We start from the raw sequence: 17,376 nt of genomic DNA on the forward strand, positions 1-17,376 counted from the left end.
GTAAGGAGGACACAGAAAAAAATGTGAGGGGGGGGAGAGGTAAAGGGAGAGAGGGAAGAAGGTTGGGGGAGAGAGCGATAGAAGAGAGAAAAGGGTGAGGAGAAAGAGTAAGTAAGGGGAAAATTAGATAAAAAGAGAATGATTGAAAAGAAAGTGTAGGTAGAGGGGAGGAAGGAGGAGTAATGTGAAGGATGAAGTAAAGAAAGGGGAGGGTAGAGAGAGTGGGGGGAGAAAAGAGTGATGGGGAGAGGGGGAGAGGGGAGTAATGGGGGAGAGAGGAGTGATGGGAAAGAGAGGAGTGATGGGGAAGAGGAGAGTGATGGGGGAGAGGAGAGTGATTTGAGGGGGGAAGGGGGAGAGCAGAGTGATGGGGAAAGGAGAGTGATGGAGGAGAGGAGAGTGATGGGGAAAGGAGAGTGATGGAGGAGAGGAGAGTGATGGGGTGAGGGGGAGAGAAAAGTGATGGTGGAGAGGTGAGTGATGAGGGAGAGGGGAAGAGGAGAGTGATGGTGGGAAGAGAGGAGAGTGATGGGGGAGTGGGGGAGAGGAGAGTGATGGGGGAGTGGGGGAGAAGAGAATGATGGAGGGGTAGAGGGGAGTGATGGAGGAGAGGAGAGTGATAAGGGAAAGGGGGAGAGGAGAGTGATGGAGCGGGGAAGAGAAGAGTGATTGGGAAGAGGGGAGTGATGGGGGAGATGGGGAGAGGAGAGAGATGGGGGAAAGGGGGAGAGGAGAGTGATGGTAGGAAGAGAGGAGAGTGATGGGGGAGTGGGGGAGAGGAGAATGATGAAGGGGTAGAGGGGAGTGATGGAGGAGAGGAGTGTGATGGAGTGGGGGAGAGAAGAGTGATTGGGAAGAGGGGAGTGATGGGGGAGAGGGGGAGAGGAGAGTGATTGGGAAGAGGGGAGTGATGGGGGAGAGGAGAGTGATGGGGGGAAGTGGGAGAGGAGAGTGATTGGGAAGAGGGGAGTGATGGGGGAGAGGGGGAGAGGGGGAGAGGAGAGTGATTGGGAAGAGGGGAGTGATGGGGGAGAGGGGGAGAGGAGAGTGATTGGGAAGAGGGGAGTGATGGGGGGAAGGGGGAGAGGAGAGTGATCGGGGGAAGGGGGAGAGGATAGTGATGGAGGAGTTATATATAGAGGGAATGTGTAGAGAGAAGAAGGTATGAAGAAGAATTGGAGTGAGTAATGGAGGGGGGGATTATGGAGGAGATCTGGTGATGGTGCTCTTGGCGTTTTCTGTCTGTTGAGGGATGAGACATTTCGGTGGAGGGAAGCTGTTGGTAAATCTGATTTATCTGGGTCACCGACTGTCACAGATTGTCTTCATGAAATGTGTACAGTCCAGCCCACTCTCTGATCAAGTCATTATCCAGTCAGCAATGGCAAGAACACTATTCCTTCTGAACATCAAATGGACATTAGTTTCCGGCACGGTCGGCATCTATACCGTCAGATCTGAGGTCTCTGAATGCACACAGGCACTTAATGAGACAATATTTGGTCAATAAAAAGTGGCTGACTCATTGCCAATTCAAGAGTGTCATCAATATACAGGCCATTAAATATTGACATTTACCATCTGTGAACATGGTGTTCGATCACCCAGATTGTTTTACATTTCGTCAGTAGCATACATTACCCAGCAATGACAATCGGGGAATTATGCCATTTCATTTACAGCTTCCATTAAAGTGTAAAGCCAACTCTCTGGCTTGGAGTCATAATTAACACATTTGTTCAAGATAAACTAGAACTAAAATTAAAATGTTGCATTTGAGTAGGTTGCAACAAACTTCCCCAAAATGCAAGGCTTTGCCCAGGCCTTAGGGGGCACTAGGTGAGCATTCTTGGCACACACTCACAGTGGAAATATGGCTTGTTGTATGCTTGAATAGGATTACTGAACAGGAAATCAACTGTGTGGTGGACAACATCTTCCCTATCTCTACCAGCATCATTATCAATATCATGTGTTCTGATCATTTCATAATACGTTGACCTATGTTGAATTTTATTAAATACCCTTTCCCATAACCCAGTTGTGGGTAACCCATTATCCTTTCACTTCAGTAGGGGTGCTGAGAGGGGCAGATCCAGTCTTTATGGAAATATGTGGACGCCATGACTTGATGGATGAGTCTGTAGGAATGGTGGTGGGGTCTTTGTTTCAGACTGTAGTATGTTGCCAGGGAAGCAGCAAACCTGGTAGTCATGGCGACCACTGGATGGCAGGTCTGTTACCATGGCAACAGAAGAGTGTAGATCCTGTTACTGTCCAAACGTTAATTCTTTGTCAACAAGTGAAAGGAGAAATTGATTTACTCCAACCCAGATTCTATTATCTAACCAAAACTCAAACCTAGCCCAGAAACCTAAAGGGAATTCTAGTTTTAACCCCAACCCTTAAACCCAAGCATAGCCTAAGTCCATAACCTAAGACTAACCCCCGTCCAAACCCTAACGCTGAAAATTAGCCTTCAAACTAGTAACTCTAACCTCTTTGTCAACCTTAGCTTTCAACCTTGCCTCAATCAGTAAACATTTAACCACTATCCCCAACTTTAGCATTCACCATAGCCTAAAACATAGACTTTCTCCCGTGCAATTGGGCGCATCAAGCAGTAAATGGTCTCCAACCTCCATCAAATTCTGTAAGCTGCATTCGATTCAGTCTTGGCCCATAGGACCTGTCAGGTCTGTTGTAATGGTTGTAAGCTTTAACCTTAGTGTCTATTTTTTAATTCCTAACCCCTGTCCCTAACTTTCAACCTAGCCTCTATCCTTAAACCCCCTAACACCTCTGTCTGATGTTATCTTTTCTCCAAGCCTCTATTTTTAAAGCCCTAAGCCTAACCTCTTTATATAACATTAGCCTTAAACCTAACCTCTAACCCTAAACTTAACCTTCAACCTAGCCTCTATGCCTAACATTAGCCTTGAACCTAGCCTCAATCACTAAACTTTGCCTTCAACCTCTGCCTTTTACTTTCGACCTAGCCTCTATGTCTAAAGCCCTAACCTGAACCTCTGCCCCTAATGTTAGGACCACCTAGCTCCTAATGTAAGCACCACCCTAATGTTGTATTTCACCTAGCCCCTATCCCTAAGCTTAATTTCATTCTAGATTCTACTCCTTAACCCTTAACTCTAAATTCTATGTTTAATAATTGTCCTAAATCTACCCTTTATCCCAAAACCTCTAACCCTAACTTCCAAGTCAAACATTAGTCTTCACACTCGCCTCCAACCCTAAATAGTTACCATCTATTATACTCCTAACCTTAGAATTCAGCTTAGCTTCTATCCACAACTTCTAACCATAACCTCTGTCCCTTAACCATCAACCTAGTCCCTAGGTCTAAATTCCTAACCCAAACCTACCCTTAGACTTTCACCTAGCACCTATCCGTATCATTAACATTACCCCCATCTATAACCTTAACCTTCAATCCAGCCTCTACCCTAAACCCTTTTATCCCTAAAACACTAACTATTGCTAACCCCAACCTTCAACCTTGCCTCTCTCCATAAACCCCTATCTGCCTAACCTCAATGTCTAAATTCCTAACCTAAACCTCTATCCTTATCCTCAAGCCTCCATTTAGCCCCTATTCCAAACCATAACCTTCAACTTTTCCACTGCTGTATGTATAACGTTTACCTTCAATCCAGCCTCTATCACTAAACCCCTAACTCTTTTTCTTTATGTACAAAACCCTAACCTTTATCGATAACGCTAACCTACAACCTTGCCTCTCTCCCTAAACCTCTGTCTGTGTCTAACCTTAACTTTAAACCTAGCCTTTACCCCTAACCCTAACCTTACAGAAACCAAAAGCCTATCATGGAAATGACCTTTGCTATGTAAATTTCTTTCACTAAAGCTAAGCTGGTGTTATAAGAAAGAGTTTGGGTATTGACAGACACTACGCAAGGAAACTGGTGCCAAATAACCTGCTCTGAACTGTTTCTTCAGATACGATTATTCTAAGCACCTTTCCTGAGCCCCGGGTGTCAGAGATCCTTTGTCTTGAATCCTCATTTGATAATGGAAGAATTATGTCAGATGACTCTATAATGCAGCAGATGACTGCTTAGAGGGGGCTCCTCATAATCTTCTTGGAGGATTAATTAGTGTGAAAGGTAAGAGTGAGAGGTCAGAGAAGGGACTGGGTAGCCACAGAGATAAAGTGGATGAAGAAGAGCATGAGAGAAGAAGACGGTAATAGTAATGATTAGGCATGAACTCAAAATCTCATACACATCCCATAGTCCATAGCCCATAGTCCATAGTGCATAGCCCAAAGTCCACAGGCCAAGGTCCCTAGTCCATATCCCACAGTCCATAATCCATAGTCCATAGCCCATAGTCCATAACTCATAGTCCATAGTCAATAGCCCATAGACCAAAGCTTATAGCCCATAGTCTATAGAACAAAACCCATAGCCCATAGTCCATTGCCCAAAGTCCACAGTCCATAGCACATAGTTCATAACCCATACTTCATAGCTTAAAGTTCATAACCCATAGTCAGTAGCCCATAGCTGATAGTCCATAGCCCATAGTCTAAAGCCTAATGCCCATAGACCATAGTCTATAGTCCATAGCCCATAGTCCATAGCCCAACGCCCATAGTCTATATCCCAAAAGTCCCTAGCCTATAGCCCATAGCTTATAGTCCATAGTCCATTGCACATAGTCTATAGTCCATAGCGCGTAGCCCAAAGCCCATAACCCATAGCACAAAGCCCATACTTCATAACCCATAGTCCATAGCTCATAGTCCGTTGGCCAATGCCCATAGCCCACAGTCTATAGTCCATAGTCCATAGCCCATAGTCCACCTTAGGAGTGTGCAAGAGAGGGTGGCTACATTGCTTCATACAGGAACCATGGAGAAGGATAGTAGCCATGCTCTAACAGAAAGACAGATCACAGCAACAAAATAAAGGAATTTGGAGATTTGGAGGCCGAGAGCAATAGAAGGGAGTTTTCTGAGTTAAGAATAAATTTAAGAGTTTAGAGTCACCTTAATGCACCCCTGCATTCTTTAATACATTATTAATCCCCTCCTGCCAACCAGACGCATACAGTATAAGTGGCAGCCAGTAGGTGGGCTTTATTTCTTTCTGATCCTGACTGTGCTACTGTACTGCAGCAGAGAAAAATCAGCACTCCTCCCATGCCAGACCGGGCTAAGCTGTGTGGCGGAGCTGTGTAAAACTCAGGACTGAATGGACAGAAATAAAAATCCTTTGGCAGGTAAAACAGCTCCCTCATATGTATATTTTCAGCTGTGCAATTAGTTGTTTGCCTGGATTTCAGCTTTAAGCCAACCCGCCCTTTAATTACAAGGGGCTGAGATGGAGGATACAGAAGATTGAGTAATGGAGAGTGAAGAGACCTCAGGGGGGGGAAACAGGAGGGAAGTCAATTCAACTGGGGAGAGAGAAGCGTCAATGACAAAGCTCAAGGGAGGTGTCACTGTTTATTTATAAGACACATATTGCAATGCATATATCTATAGCCAAGCAATTATTATTCCCTCTGCAGAGGAAGCGTTGACGAGGTGTTGAAGGACTTCACCCCTTCACCGCACCGGCGTATATCTCCATTATATATTATTCTTCCTCCTGCTGCTTCCATACAACCCTACAATTTATTACCTTTCAGCAAGAGTGTAAATATCAGAAATGCTTTATAGATACTTGATCTGCCGAGTGAATCCAAAGAACCAAGGAAGGCAAATATAAGCTGGGAAACCATAAAATAATTCTTTTTCCACATTCAAGCCCCCACCAAACCACCAGACGTATTTAAAAAAATTGCGACAGATCTAATGCAGCCTAGTCTCTCTCCTGAACCTAACTCAGGATTTGCATGCACATTTATGAGCAGGAGAGGGAGGTTGCACACCAAGGAGGCTGCAGTCCCCAGCTTAGGCACTGTGGATCTCATCTGGAGGCACAGGGTCCCTTTAAGGAGTGGGAGCCCACACCCGCCCCATAGTAACAGCTGAAGTGTTAAATAATGATTCATTTCCAGAGAATGAAACCAAATCAGAGTTTGTCTTTTTCGGTGAATAGAAAGAATTGAGATTTCCGGCAGATAATTAAGAACTGACAAGTCTCTGCTAATGACGGGAAAATTAGAGAAAGAGAGAAAGAGAGAGAGAGAGGCGCGCACTGCTAAATGCAGCAAACTTTCCGTCCGGAATTCACGTGCGTCGCCATTTATCGCCTCCTCCATTTATCTCCCGCCATGTGGAACATCTGCCAGTCCGTGGCACCTGCTCAGTTTTTTTTAATTTTTTTTTTTATGTACGGCCTAATTATCCTAAAAGCTGACGCCGTGTGTTTCCTGCAACCGTTCCCGCGCCGCGGCCCAACGTTGGAGCCCACGCCGCAACAGATGTAGCTTGTAGCCAGCGGGCAGTAAGGCGGTAAGTGAGAGAAAGCACGGTGGACCTCAGTGGTTACAGCTGCCGAATACTCACTATAAAAGAGCGATGAGCGGAGCGAGCGAAGTTTAGTTTGCCGGTCGTTTGTCCGAACGCTTGAAAAAAATGTGAACCCTGAATATAGCGCCAGAATCCCCCCTTCCCCCCCGAAGTCTATAGGAGCCAGATGTTTCTATTTCTTTTCTGGCCAATTTGCCGTTTTTGGTAAACAAAAAAAAGGGCATGGGTAGCTGGGCATGGCCACGAAGGATATACAACAATGCAAAGTACTCATTTTTTTAATTACCTTTCAACGGGAGCCTTTAAATAACAGGCCTAGAAGATGCCTTAAACCTGCCTGTGAAGTGGCATATCTGTGCAATGTACTCCAGCAAAGAAAAAAGTGCTGCTAAAAGACATTTCCTTGCTTGCCAGCTTCTGCTTGTAAACAAATGACATTTCCTTCCCCTCTTCTTTTTATCAACTAATGACATTTCCTCAGCCGCTTGCTTCTGTTTGTAAACAAATGACATTTCCTTCCCCTACATCTTCTGTTTGTAAACAAATTATATTTCCTTAGCTGCTTGCTTCTGCTTGTAAACAAGTGACATTCCCTCAGTTGATGCTTTCTGTTTGTAAACAAATTACATTTCCCTTCCCCATCAGCTTCTGTTTGTAAACAAATTACATTGATTTACATTGATGATCAATGAGAAGGATGCTTCTTATATTAGTGTTTAGTGGGAGGGATGTCTTCCCTACAGATAGTATATGTTTCTTACATTGGTAGCCAGTGGGATGGACCACATTACATTGGTGATCAGTGGGAAGAATTTTCCTTACATTGGTGCTTAGTGGCCAACTGATCACCAATGTAAGGGGACATTCTTCTCACTGATTACCAATGTAAAGAACATTCTTCCCACTGATCACCAATGTAAGGAGCATTCTTCTCACTGATCACCAATGTAAGGGACATTCTTCTCACTGATCACCAATGTAAGGAACATTCTTCTCACTGATCACCAATGTAAGGGACATTCTTCTCACTGATTACCAATGTAAGAAACATTCTTCCCACTGATCACCAATGTAAGGGGCATTCTTCTCACTGATTACCAATGTAAAGAACATTCTTCCCACTGATCACCAATGTAAGGAGCATTCTTCTCACTGATCACCAATGTAAGGAGCATTCTTCTCACTGATCACCAATGTAAGGAACATTCTTCCCACTGATCACCAATGTAAGGAGCATTCTTCTCACTGATCACCAATGTAAGGGACATTCTTCTCACTGATCACCAATGTAAGGGACATTCTTCCCACTGACCACCAATGTAAGGGACATTCTTCTCACTGATTACCAATGTAAAGAACATTCTTCCCACTGATCACCAATGTAAGGAGCATTCTTCTCACTGATCACCAATATAAGGAACATTCTTCCCACTGATCACCAATGTAAGGAACATTCTTCTCACTGATCGCCAATGTAAGGAACATTCTTCTCACTGATCACCAATGTAAGGAACATTCTTCCCACTGATCACCAATGTAAGGAACATTCTTCTCACTGATCGCCAATGTAAGGAACATTCTTCTCACTGATCACCAATGTAAGGAACATTCTTCCTACTGATCACCAATGTAAGGAACATTCTTCCCACTGACTACCAATGTAAGGAACATTCTTCCCACTGACCACCAATGTAAGGGACATTCTTCCCACTGATCACCAATGTAAAGAACATTCTTCCCACTGATCACCAATGTAAGGAGCATTCTTCTCACTGATCACCAATGTAAGGAACATTCTTCCCACTGATCACCAATGTAAAGAACATTCTTCCCACTGATCACCAATGTAAGGAGCATTCTTCTCACTGATCACCAATGTAAGGAACATTCTTCCCACTGATCACCAATGTAAGGAGCATTCTTCTCACTGATCACCAATGTAAGGAACATTCTTCCCACTGATCACCAATGTAAAGAACATTCTTCCCACTGATCACCAATGTAAGGAGCATTCTTCTCACTGATCACCAATGTAAGGAACATTCTTCCCACTGATCACCAATGTAAGGAGCATTCTTCTCACTGATCACCAATGTAAGGGACATTCTTCTCACTGATCACCAATGTAAGGGACATTCTTCCCACTGACCACCAATGTAAGGAACATTCTTCTCACTGATTACCAATGTAAAGAACATTCTTCCCACTGATCACCAATGTAAGGAGCATTCTTCTCACTGATCACCAATATAAGGAACATTCTTCCCACTGATCACCAATGTAAGGAACATTCTTCTCACTGATCGCCAATGTAAGGAACATTCTTCTCACTGATCACCAATGTAAGGAACATTCTTCCCACTGATCACCAATGTAAGGAACATTCTTCTCACTGATCGCCAATGTAAGGAACATTCTTCTCACTGATCACCAATGTAAGGAACATTCTTCCTACTGATCACCAATGTAAGGAACATTCTTCCCACTGACTACCAATGTAAGGAACATTCTTCCCACTGACCACCAATGTAAGGGACATTCTTCTCACTGATTACCATTGTAAAGAACATTCTTCTCACTGATTACCAATGTAAGGAACATTTTTCCCACTGACCACCAATGTAAGGAACATTCTTCCCACTGACCACCAATGTAAGGGACATTCTTCCCACTGATCACCAATGTAAGGGACATTCTTCCCACTGATCACCAATGTAAGGGACATTCTTCTCACTGATCACCAATGTAAGGAACATTCTTCCCACTGACCACCAATGTAAGGAACATTCTTCTCACTGACCACCAATGTAAGGATCGTTCTCCTCACTGATCACCAATGTAAGGAACATTCTTCCCACTGATCACCAATGTAAGGAACATTCTTCCCACTGACCACCAATGTAAGGAACATTCTTCTCACTGACCACCAATGTAAGGATCGTTCTCCTCACTGATCACCAATGTAAGGAACATTCTTCCCACTGATCACCAATGTAAGGAACATTCTTCCCACTGACCACCAATGTAAGGAACATTCTTCTCACTGATTACCAATGTAAGGAACATTCTTCCCACTGACCACCAATGTAAGGAACATTCTTCCCACTGACCACCAATGTAAGGAACATTCTTCTCACTGATCACCAATGTAAGGGACATATTTTTCCCACTGATAACCAATGTAAGGAACATTCTTCCAACTGATCACCAATGTAAGGAACATTCTTCTCACTGATCACCAATGTAAGGAACATTCTTCTCACTGATCACCAATGTAAGGAACATTCTTCTCACTGATCACCAATGTAAGGGACATTCTTCCCACTGACCACCAATGTAAGGAACATTCTTCTCACTGATCACCAATGTAAGGGACATTCTTCTCACTGATCACCAATGTAAGGACATTCTTCTCACTGATCACCAATGTAAGGAACATTCTTCTCACTGATCACCAATGTAAGGAACTTTCTTCTCACTAACCACCAATGTAAGGAACATTCTTCTCACTGACCACCAATGTAAGAAACATTCTTCTCACTGATCACCAATGTAAGGAGCATTCTTCTCACTGACCACCAATGTAAGGGACATTCTTCTCACTGACCACCAATGTAAGGAACATTCTTCTCACTGACCACCAATGTAAGTAACATTCTTCTCACTGATCACCAATGTAAGGAGCATTCTTCTCACTGATCACCAATGTAAGGAACATTCTTCTCACTGATCACCAATGTAAGGAACATTCTTCTCACTGATCACCAATGTAAGGAGCATTCTTCTCACTGATCACCAATGTAAGGGACATTCTTCTCACTGATCACCAATGTAAGGGACATTCTTCCCACTGATCACCAATGTAAGGACATTCTTCTCACTGATCACCAATGTAAGGGACATTCTTCCCACTGATCACCAATGTAAGGAACTTTCTTCTCACTGACCACCAATGTAAGGGACATATTTTTCCCACCGATCACCAATGTAAGGAACATTCTTCTCACTGACCACCAATGTAAGGAGCATTCTTCCTACAGACAGGAAAATTAGTAAAATTATTTTTAAAAAATTAAAATTCAGGGCCCCAGACCAGTTACTCCCGGTCTATGCAAGAGATAACAAAGTCAAGGTAACTATTGCTACATTGGCACGACAGCCCGCCGCTGTGGCGGACGCGACAGCGTAAGACAGATGCGCGGGGCTCGCAAATGAATTGATCTGATATGATGTATGCTGTGTTTCCATATTAACCAGATTGAACTTTGCACTAATATCTCCCAGCGTGCTCATCATTCTCGAATTATCTTGCCGTCTCCTTCCCGCTCCCTGTCTCCCCCCCCAATGACAAATCGCTTCTTCAGCCACAAGATGAATGGCTGCAGTTTGGAGCTGTCAGCTGAACTCCCAAAAGCCCCACTCTTTTAGTCTCCGAGCCGTTCTTCTACGCGGCGCCCGACGCAGACTGCAGAACCGAACGCTGAGACAGAGATTTCCACCAAGCAGGAAAAATACCTCTCGTCAACAGCAGTCATCAATTAAATGACCGACAGCACCAGACGGCAGCTGCCACTTAAAGTGTCAGTCTGTCTTCAACTGATATTTCAGTACTTAGTGGATGCTGGAGAGTTAAACCTTCTGACAGTCTCTCCTATCTCCCAGGGATTCCATACAGTGCCTTGCAAAAGTATTCACCCCCCTTGGCTTTTTACCTATTTTGTTACAATACAGCCTTTAGTTCTATGTTTTTTGAACCTGAATTATATGTGATGGATCAGAACACAATAGTCTAATTGGTGAAGTAAAATTAGAAAAATATATACATAAAACTATTTTTCAGAAATAAAAAACTGATAATTGGCATGTGCGTATGTATTCACCCCCTTTGTTATGAAGCCCATAAAAAGCTCTGGTGCAACCAATTACCTTCAGAAGTCACATGATTAGTGAAATGATGTCCACCTGTGTGAAATCTAAGTGTCACATGATCTGTCATTACATAGACACACCTTTTTGAAAGGCCCCAGAGGCTGCAACACCTAAGCAAGAAGCACCACTAACCAAACACTGCCATGAAGACCAAGAAACTCTCCAAACAAGTAAGGGACAATGTTGTTGAGAAGTACAAGTCAGGGTTAGGTTATAAAAAAATATCCAAATCTTTGATGATCCCTAGGAGCACCATCAAATCTATCGTAACCAAATGGAAAGAACATGGCACAACAGCAAACCTGCCAAGAGACGGCCGCACACCAAAACTCACGGACCGGGCAAGGAGGGCATTAATCAGAGAGGAGCACAGAGACCTAAGGTAACCCTGGAGGAGCTGCTGAGTTCCACAGCAGAGACTGGAGTATCTGTACATAGGACGACAATAAGCCGTACACTCCATAGAGTTGGGCTTTATGACAGAGTGGCCAGAAGAAAGTCATTACTTTCAGCAAAAAACAAAATGGCACATTTTGAGTTTGCGAAAAGGCATGTGGGAGACTCCCAAAATGTATGGAGGAAGGTGCTCTGGTCTGATGAGACTAAAATTGAACTTTTTGGCCATCAAAGAAAACGCTATGTCTGGCGCAAACCCAACACATCACATCACCACAAAGAACACCATCCCCACCGTGAAACATGGTGGTGGCAGCATTATGCTGTGGGGATGTTTTTCAGCAGTCGGGGACTGGGAAACTGGTCAGAGTTGAGGGAACGATGGATGGTGCTAAATACAGGGATATCCTTGAGCAAAACCTGTACCACTCTGTGTGTGATTTGAGGCTAGGATGGAGGTTCACCTTCCAGCAGGACAATGACCCCAAACACACTGCTAAAGCAACACTTGAGTGGTTTAAGGGGAAACATGTAAATGTGTGTAGAACGGCCTAGTCAAAGCCAGACCTCAATCCAATAGAAAATCTGTGGTCAGACTTAAAGATTGCTGTTCACAAGCGCAAACCATCCAACTTGAAGAAGCTGGAGCAGTTTTGCAAGGATGAATGGGCAACAATACCAGTGGTAAGATGTAACAAGCTCATAGAGACTTATGCAAAGTGACTTGGACCTGTGATAGCCGCAAAAGGTGGCTCTACAAAGTATTGATTTTAGGGGGGTGAATAGTTTTGCACATTGACTTTTTCTGTTAATTTGTCCTCTTTGTTGTTTGCTTCACAATAATGATATAAAAAAAATCTTCAAAGTTGTGGGCATGTTCTGTAAATTAAAATGATGCAAATCCTCAGACAATCCATGTTAATTCCAGGTTGTGAGGAAACAAAATACGAAAAATGCCAAGGGGTGTGAATACTTTTGCAAGGTACTGTATGAGGAAACTCTGCACACCTCATTATGAGTGGTTCCCACCATCCCTGTGCTGAGTTCCCGGGTCTGTATACCTGATGTGCTCATTATGAGGGGTTCCCACTCACTGCGCTTAGTTCTAGGAGCCGTGTACCCCGCACATCACAATGATAAATCCCAATGGTTTCATGCGCTGTTCTGGTTCACACATACGGCTTCATCCATTCTTAATTCCTGCTGGATAATTAATTCTCCTCTCCAAATTCGATCGCAGTAAATCAGTACGACTGTGACCTTGGGAGGAGGAGGAGGGGAGCGGGGGCATAACAATTACCCCGGAGATTTCACAATATAAAGCCGAAAAATATATTCTAATACTAGAGGGAAAGCCATGAGCATACATCCAACGAAATAACTGCAGGAACATTAGTTATGTGTACCTTAGAAGAAAATATACAGAGAATTACACCCGCCATATAGGACAATAGAAGTGGTACTGTTCAGAGTCCATACATACAGAATAAGATCTTTGGTAATCATAATATATAGGATGTAAGTCTCTGTCCATGGTTCTGAAGTATAGCTAGGTCATTAAAATGTACATTACAAGCAGCATTTCCTTCCTTCCTTCATCACTTTCTTCCTCTCTCTGTCTCTTTTTTCTTCTTTTTCTCCCTCTCTCTTTTTCACTTCTTTCTCCCCATCTCCCCCCCCCCTCTCTTTCTTTCTTTCATTGTCTCTTTCGTTGTCTCCTTCCCTCTCCTCTCATTCTCTTTCTCCTCTCTTGCACACAGAGTCTCCCTCTCTCTCTCTCTCCTCTCACCCCCCTCACTCTTTCTCTCACACTCTACTCCCCACTCTCACCCCACACACACTCACTCTCTCTCACTCTCTCTCTCACTCTCCTCCCTCTCTCTCCTCTCTCACTCCTTCTCACATCTCTCCCCTCTCTCTCCCCTCTCCTCTCTCTCTCTTCCCCCTCCGTCTCCTTCTCTCTGTTTTTCTCTCTCCTCTTTCACCCCCCCCCTCTCCCCCCCCCCCTCACTCCTTCTCTCTATCTTTCTCTCTCCTGTTAACCCCCCTCCCTCTCTCCCCCTCTCTTCCTTCTCTTTCTCTCTCCTTCTTTTCCCCCCTCTCTCCCTCTCTCTCCTTCTCCCCCCTCTCTCCTTCTATCCCCCCTCTCTCCTCTCTCTCTCTCTCTCCCCCTTCCTCTCCCTCTCTCTCCTTCTCCCCCTCTCACCTTCTATCTCCCCTCTCACTCTCCTCTCACTCCCCTTCCTCTCACTCTCTCTCCCCCCCACTCTCCCCCTCTCTCTTTCTCTCTTATCTTCCTCTCTCCTTCTCTCCCCCTCTCTCTCTCCTCTCTCTCCCTCTCTCTCCCTCCCTCTCTCCCCCCCTCTCTCCCCCTCTCTCTTTCTCTCTATCTTCCTCTCTCCTTCTCTCCCCCTCTCTCTCTCCTCTCTCCTCCCTCTCTCTCCCTCCCTCTCTCTCCCTCCCTCTCTCCTCTCCCCCTCTCTCCTTCTCTCTATCTTCCTCTCTCCTTCTCCCCCCTCTCTCTCTCCTTTTCTCCTCTCTCTCCCTCTCTTCTTCTCTCTCCCTCTCTCCCCCGCTCTCTCTCGTTATCTCTCCCTCTCTCCTTCTCTCTCTCTCTGTCTCTCTCCCTCTTTCCATCTCCCCACTCTCTCTTTCCTCTCTCTCCTTCTATCTATCTATCTATCTATCTATCTATCTATCTTTTCTCTCTCTCCCTCTCGTCTTCTCTCTCCTTCCCGCTATCTCTCTGTCTCTATCCCTCTTTCCTTCTCTCCCCTCTCTCCCCCATCTCCCCCCCTCTCTCCCCCTCTCTCTCCCTCTTTCCTTCTCTCTCCTCTCTCTGCTCTCTCCCTCTCTCTCCCCTTCCTCTCCCTCTCTCTCTCTCTCTCTCTCCTCTCCCCCTCTCCCCCCCTCTCTCCTTCTATCTCCCCCTCTCCCTCTCCTCTCTCCCTTTCTCTCCCCTTCCTCTTCCTCTCTCTCTCTCTCTCCTTTTCTCCCCACTCTCTCCTTCTCTCTATCTTCCTCTCTCCTTCTCCCAGCTCTCTCTCGTCTCTCCTTTTCTCTCTCGTTATCTCTCCCTCTCTCCTTTTCTCTCTCCCTCTCCGTCTCTCTCCCCTCTCTCTCCCTCTCTCTCGCCTTCTATCTCCCCCTCTCTCTCCTATCTATCTATCTATCTATCTATCTATCTATCTATCTATCTATCTATCTATCTATCTATCTCCTTTTCTCCCTCTCCCTCTCATCTTCTCTCTCCAGCTCCCTCTCCTTCCCGCTTTCTCTCCGTCTCTATCCCTCTTTCCTTCTCCCCCCCTCTCTCTCCCTCTTTCCTTCTCTCTCTCCCCTTTTCTCTCTCTCCCCCACTCTCCCCTTCTCCTTCTCGCCCCTCTCCTTCTCTCCTTGTCTCTCTCTCTCTCCCCTCTCTCTCCCCAATCTCTCCTCCCCATCTCCCTCTTTCCTTCTCTCTCTCCCCTTTTCTCTCTCTCTTTCTCTCTCTCTCTCTCCCCCACTCTCCCCTTCTCCTTCTCGCTCCTCTCCTTCTCTCTCTCCTCTCATTGTCTCTCTCCCTCTACCCCCCTCTCTCTCTCTCCCTCTCTCTTTCTCTCTCTCTCTCCCTCTCTCTTTCTCTCTCTCTCTCCCTCTCTCTCCCCCGCTCTCCCCTTCTCCCTTCTCGCTTCCTCTCCTTCTCTCTCTCCTTCTCTCCTTGTCCTCTCTCTCCCCTCTCCCCCCCCCTCTCCCTCTTTCCTTCTCTCTCTGCCCCTTTTCTCTCTCTCTCTCTCTCTCTCTCTCCCTCTCCTCTCCCCTCCTCTCCTTCTCTCTCTCCTTCTCTCCTTGTCTCTCTCTCTTCTCTCCCTCTTTCTCCTTCACTCTCTTTTTCTCTCTCTCACTCTCCTTTCCTCTCCTCTTCACTCCCTCTATCAGATGCCATCTCCCCCATGCCTTGTTTTCTCTAACAATCCCTGTGGCTCTGAACGCCCTTTTGTCCGATGGGGGACAATAAAAATAGCCCATCAGGGACTGGCAGTGGAGAAGTGAAGGTCGGGTACATGTCGCTATTAGCTATAATTTTCCATTGTTATCTTATTTTTCTGCTTTACCGCACAGTGGAAAGAATTAAAGGGCCCTGTGAGAGATTCTGCAACGATGGTCTACAAAATCTCCAAGTTCCATCAGACCCAGCTGTGCAGCCCTGAGAGGACAATGGTACATCGCTGGAGGAGCCCCCCCGCTGATGTTATTAGAAGTGCTCAGCAGATGGAAATCCAAAGCAAGAAGTCAAAGCAAATGACTGTATATAAAGCGTATCTAGTCCCAGAAAGACAAATGTAATAGATTGCTGCTTACCAGTCCTTGCATGCAGCGGCTGCAATACTTTCTCTCTTTATTGTCACTAAAGGGTGTATTTATAATAAAATAATGAATAGCAAATCACTCGGTGAAAGTGCATGCATATTCGTTGTGTATGAATGGGGCAAAAGGAAAACAAAAACAAGTGTTATTAGGATATTTCCTGTGTGGGTTAAACATTTTTCATTGATTTAAACGTAAAATCCAGCATTTGGCCACTAGAGGGTGCTAAGTATAAACAGGACATTCCTATGTGAATTTTTTTTTATATAAATACACACTCACAGTCCTAGGATGGCCACGCTAATTTTTAATTCTGTATCAGGACAACAGAGACATTATCTATAACAGTGGTCTCCAAACAGTGGCCCTTTGCTTACTTTATCGGGCCCTTGGGCACTATTTTCATCTACTGATACCAACAATGGGGCATAATTCCCCCCTCACTGTCACCAATGAAGGGGCAGAATGCCTCCCAATGATATTAACGATGGGGCACAATTCCTCCCAATGACACCAAAGATAGGGCACAATTTCCCTTAATGGACACCAATAATGGGGCGCAATGACACTAATGATGGGGAACAATTCCTCCCAATGACACCAATGATGGGGCAAAATTCCTCCCAATGACACCAACAATGGGGCCCAAAGACATCAATAATGGGCCACATTTCCTCCCAATGACACCAACAATGGAGCACAGTTCCTCCCGCTGATACCAACTATGAGGCACAATTCATCCCAATGACACCAAAGATAGGGCACAATTTCCCTCAATGACACCAATAATGGAGCACACTTCCTCCCACTGACACCAACTATGGGGCACAATTCCTCTCAATGACACCAACAATGGGACCCATTGACACTAATGATGGGGAACAATTCCTCCCAATGACACCAATGCTGGGACACAGTTCCTCCCAATGACACCAAAGATTGGGCACAATTCCTTCCAATGATACCAACAATGGGGCTCAAAGACACCAATAATCGGGCACAGTTCCTCCCACTGACACCAATGATGGGGCACAATTCCTCTCAATGACACCAACAATGGGGCCCAAAGACACTAATGAGGGGGAACATTTCCTCCCAATGACACCAATGATGGGGCACAATTCCTCCCAATTACACCAACGATGGGGCACAATTCTTCCAATGAAAAAAAATGGGGCTCAAAGACACCAATAATGGGGCAAAATTCCTCCCAATGAAACCCAACAATGGAGCACAGTTAC

This window comes from Aquarana catesbeiana, linkage group LG13 (genome assembly GCF_042186555.1).
Source record: "Aquarana catesbeiana isolate 2022-GZ linkage group LG13, ASM4218655v1, whole genome shotgun sequence".
Classification (NCBI taxonomy): domain Eukaryota; kingdom Metazoa; phylum Chordata; class Amphibia; order Anura; family Ranidae; genus Aquarana; species Aquarana catesbeiana.